The 5,013-nt window shown below is 42.8% G+C and overlaps 1 long non-coding RNA gene across 1 annotated transcript; it reads left to right on the top strand.

The window, feature by feature from the left end:
- The first annotated feature begins 1,183 nt into the window (after positions 1–1,183).
- Positions 1,184–3,344, top strand: LOC147244242 (uncharacterized). Its single transcript, XR_015110287.1, has 3 exons — positions 1,184–1,238; positions 2,918–2,975; positions 3,300–3,344. It is a non-coding gene; the product is annotated as an uncharacterized LOC147244242 (long non-coding RNA).
- The last annotated feature ends 1,669 nt before the right edge of the window (positions 3,345–5,013 follow it).

Genomic DNA, 5,013 nt, shown 5'->3' with positions numbered 1-5,013 from the left:
TTCATATTTTGAGTCATTTGGGAAAAAAACAAAACAAAACAGACATTTGAATGTAAACGGGAATATGGTGATACCAGTTAGCTGGCAGCACCTGAACCCTGGCACACCTAAATGGAATGGGCCCGATAATAACATCAGCAGTTACACCCGCGTTTACCCTGAAATGACACGTCTGAACGGCTAAAAGCTCCGTTAGAGTCGGTAATTTCCTGCAGTAAACTTGTATTTTCTCGTTAAGTTTGATTCTGTATTATATTAAGTGTAATGAGATTTTAAATTGGTTGGCTGAAAGTCTTTTTTGCAGGTTTTTGTTTTTTTCTCTCTAATTGATCAAAATAAGTCATTACTTTCACAAACGCGCCACGGTCCGCTTTCTTCTCTCCTGGCACGTGAAGTCATCTGAGGCAACGCTGTACATGAATTCTAACTCTCTAACCCAGTTTCATCAGTTGGGAAAGCAAATCCTCACATGTCAAATTCAGACGTGTTCAGATTTTAGAAAGACATTTCAATGTAACTTCGTCCCACAGGGTTTTTTTTTTTCCTGCTGCACAAAGAAAATGACATGAAAATGCGGTTCACCTAAAATGCACCGTTCATTCTAAAGCACACTGGGGTCTTTGTCGCAGCAGAGTCGAAGCTGATGTTCGCTGTTGTGTTCCTCGTCATGAACGGTATGTTGCGCTACAGAACCACAGACACTGTGGCGTGTCTTTGGAAAGGAAAGGAAACGGCTTTCCTCTGACGAAATGCAAGGAGTGTAGATTTCTGAGTCAAAAATGTAAATTAAGACAGCTCTTTGTTTTTTTTTGGTTTTTGCAATCAGATTGAGTTCTCATGTGACCCTGAAACCCCCCCCCCCCCCCCCCACCCGCACCCACCAACCCCCGACCTTCCCCTGAGAGCCACAGCTGCTGGGGACCTCTCTTTGAACTCACAGCAGGAGGTCTGCAGCACCCCCTGGCCCTGAGCTGTCCCCTCGTCTCCAGCGTCACCTCAACCTTGCAGCCCCTGTAACCATAGCCTGACGCAGACTTTTATCAGGGCTCCAAACTTCCACGGCAGCTGCTCGCCTGGTAAACGGATCCACGCACGCAGGCGGATCACCTGAGAGCGCCGGGGGTTAGATCTCTTGAGAGCTGCTCATGTGTCCTGCATGCTTTATTTCACACACATGACCACAAAAGAGAAGAACCGTGACAATGAGAGGAACAGGGAACGGAACAGAAACTTTCAAGGTGACCCATTTAATAGCAGCACTTTGATTTCGTCAGTCCTCTATGGTCTGTTCTCAAACAGCAGATGAAAACAGGATCTGGATCTTGAAATTGAGGAGCTGCAGAAAAAGAAAGAAAACTATACGATACAGAGAAACTGAATTCTGTCCTTTCAACCTGAGCGTGAGTGATTGGCAGCCATCAGAACTATGATGTACACGTTCTGAAAACTTTACATTCGGAGCGAAATATCAAAACAAATGAAGGTTGAAATGTGGGTATTTTAAGTCCTAAATCCACCCTTTGTGAAGAGTTTGCTTCCTGTGGCATGCACAGGAGCGCGAACAGGAGCAGGCTAATGAGAGGCAGTAAGAATTCACCCACTAATGGAAGAGTCGTGAAGACCCAGACCAAGGAAGACCAACCAAGACAGCATAAAACAACCCTATAGCTGAACATAATTGTAACTAAATGCCTTTGGCACCTAAAATTGATTTGATAAGAAAAGAAAAAAACACTGCAAGTGCATTTTATATCAGCACTTTTAAGAGGTTTGATGTGTCAGTTGAGGAATAAAACTGTATTATGTATTAAAAAGGTCTCGAATCGGCAATATATCGCTCCACAAAGGAGAAATACTTGCACTGAGATTTAATTCATTGTACAAAGTGTAGGACCAAGTTTCATCAAGTGAAGTGTAGTCATCTTCACTCCTATTACCTCCACTTCACTTGGTATTTATAAAAGCAGTTTTTTGCCGCTAACGGGATGAGCAACAGTGCCCTGAAGCATTTTGTCAGCTTAGATCCGAAAATATTTTTCTGCAGGTGTATTTTTAGGTGAGAGATACGATGAAGGACCGTTAATACTATGCAGCTTAACAGTGTTTTTTCAGGTTGGCCATCCAAGACTTTCAAATTAAAAAGAAAAATCCCGCAATATTGCAAAAAATTGTATTTGTTTGAGGACAAGCTGGTGTATCGGCGCTGGGGAATATCGAGCGCATTGGACGCAGGTCTTGCAAAAAAAGGATGCGATTCGGAACTCACGTGACCTCGACGTCGCTACGGCAGCAGCGGCGGTGGCGGTCACAAGCGTATGCGGTCGCGTCCGTTTGTGATAGTTTCTCTATCTGTTTTGATGCACCTTTTAATTCCGTCATCACGTTGCTCATCTTCTTCTGCTGTGCTTACATCATGCTAGGCCGCTCACCTCGATGAACCCACTCCCAAAATTTGCAAAATGAGTAGCGGGCATTTTTGTTTTCTGAGTTTTTAATCGTAAAATTGTGACACATTTGAATGGTTTGTCATCAACATATCTCCATGCGGAGGAATACAGCCGCAATGCAGCATGAGGCAGTAGTTTTGTCTAATTTAAAGGTGCATAAATGTCAAACGTGACGTGAATCGTCCCTGCTGGTGTCTCGACTGATATAAAAGAACCTCTTCTCTGCCTTCTTCTCTTCTCATACACATATTTCTCCCTTATAAAATCCCCCACCTTGCTGTGCACTCTGAAGTACTTCTCGTGTCAAGATATTAAATTAAATAAAGATTGGATCAGTGGTATCGCAGCCGTTGGGGCGTGCCTTGTGGGAATTGTAGTCATTAATGAGGAGTGACTTATTGCTCTGTGGGAAAACTCTGAATCTCTCTGGGACTTGTTCATCGCTCCCCTTCATCTCTCTCGCCCTTCAGGTTTTAACTCTGCACACATCCTCACCGCACCGCCACCGTGTTCTCCCCAATCAGGCCGGTAAGATGCGTCTTCCACTGTTGGCTTTGTGGAAAATCTATTTAGACAAACAGTTTATCTAGTCGTGGGTCAGTGACTGGCAGGACAAAGTCCGTGTTAATGACCTCATCGCTGACTACAGCTGCATTTTGCCTGTTTGGATGGAGTCGCCATACTTGCCCGATGGCCTTTTTTTTAATGCAATATCTGAAGACCTTCTGATAAAAAAGAGAAGTTATAAAGCAGCTAATTAGCATCCTGCTCATCAAGCTGATTGCTCTTGTCATCCATGACTGCTGACGTCTGATTGGAGTGATCTTTTCTCTTCTGCCTCTCTCCCCACAGCTGATTAGAATTACCTACGGTGGGAGGTACACACCTGCGACGGCTTCTCAAAGATCAATAAATGCTTGCACTTGAATGTGAATGACTCAGTCATTTCATGCTCAAACTGCAAAGGGTCAAGTTTGTATGCCACCGTGGAGATGTGATTGCAACACTGATGGCGGTGATGGCTGACCACTGAGCAGAGTCGCAACCTGCCAGACCAGCAGCTTCTCATCTGCCTCCAAACAAACAAGTATGATAGCACGTTTGTGTGTAAAGAAGAAGAGCAATGACAGACCTCAATTATGTGATATAAAATCAACTTACCAGATAAAAATGTCCATTATGTGATGACAAAAATCACACTGAGGGACAAAATTTGAAGCTGTAAGAGAACATGCCATGATTTTAAGATTTTATGAGGAAATTATCTATCTGTCTATCTATCTGTCTATCTATCTATCTGTCTGTCTGTATATCTATCTATCTGTCTGTCTGTATATCTATCTGTCTGTCTGTCTGTATATCTATCTGTCTGTCCGTCTGCCTGTCTATATCTATCTATGTCTGTCTGTCTGTCTATCTTTCTGTCTATCTAAGATCAAAATTATGTGCTGACTAGTTATAATTGTGAAAAAGTCAGCACTATAAGATAAAACAATTGTGTGATAAAATATCAATTAAGATAAAAGTCCCAAATGTGAGATAAAACTTGCAAGATATAAAGTCAATTTGTGGTTTGAAAATCCATAATTTGAAATAAAAAGGTTAAAATTTTAAGATTAAAAAGTCAATCAGAAAAAAAGTCAAAATTATGATAGACGTAGACATAATTGTGAAATAAAGGTCAAAATAAGGGCATGATACGTCTTAAATGCGAGATAAAAATGTGTGAATGATGAGATAAAAATGTCCTAATTAAGAGATTATGGTGGTGAGGCGGAACATCTCTGTGGCTTTTCATCATCTCCCCGGAAACGGCTTCATTAATTATGATGAAAGAGCAGGAATATTCTGTCATCTTTGTTTGAGTTATCTGTCTCTCATCATCAGCCTCTTACCTCTGGGGAGATCATGTGATCACCAGGGTGTGTTTGCTTGTGAGCTGGACATTTCAGACAGCAGCGATTTTGATGAATGGAACAATCTCATCAGGAGCAAGCATCACTTTGGGAGTGGAACTGGCTCGAGTAGTAGGTCCTGGATCCTGGGCACTGCTCTGGACCGCTGGCAGGATGTAGCTTGGAGCTGTGTTTCTGCTCCTTTGAGGAGGTCGAGGCGCTCCCACTGCTTCCCGGTCAGTTATTTTATTTGCTAACTGCTTCACTTTCGTATTTGAGATTCAAGCTCGAACAAGTTTGATTCCAAAAGCCCGTCTTCACCCTGCCTCTTATTAAGCTAATCAGACAGAATACAGATATTGCCAAACAAATAAGTGCACGTTTCCTGTAGGATCACAATGGTGTGAAAGGAAAGGAGGAGGGGAGGAGGAGGAGGGTGGGTGGCTGTAAGTTAGCAATCACTACAAAACACATTTGGAGGTCATTATGGAGCCAGTCATGCTGAGGGACTCCTACAGGCTGAAACAGTGCTTACAGTGTTTCAAGTGGATCTGATGAAAGCTTTCACTGAGTCCAGCTCATTAGTTTAAGCCTTGGATAGCACACGTCCAGAGATTATCCACCGTGGACCTGCGCTGAACCGCCAGTGCCAGAAGGTTTGCTTTTCATTT

The sequence above is a fragment of the Aulostomus chinensis genome, chromosome 19 (assembly GCF_037954235.1).
Source record: "Aulostomus chinensis isolate RoL2024-O1b breed Wild chromosome 19, RoL_Achi_v1.0, whole genome shotgun sequence".
NCBI lineage: Eukaryota > Metazoa > Chordata > Actinopteri > Syngnathiformes > Aulostomidae > Aulostomus > Aulostomus chinensis.
Note: the sequence above shows the minus strand (reverse complement) of the source record. Positions and strands in the feature narration are given on the sequence as shown.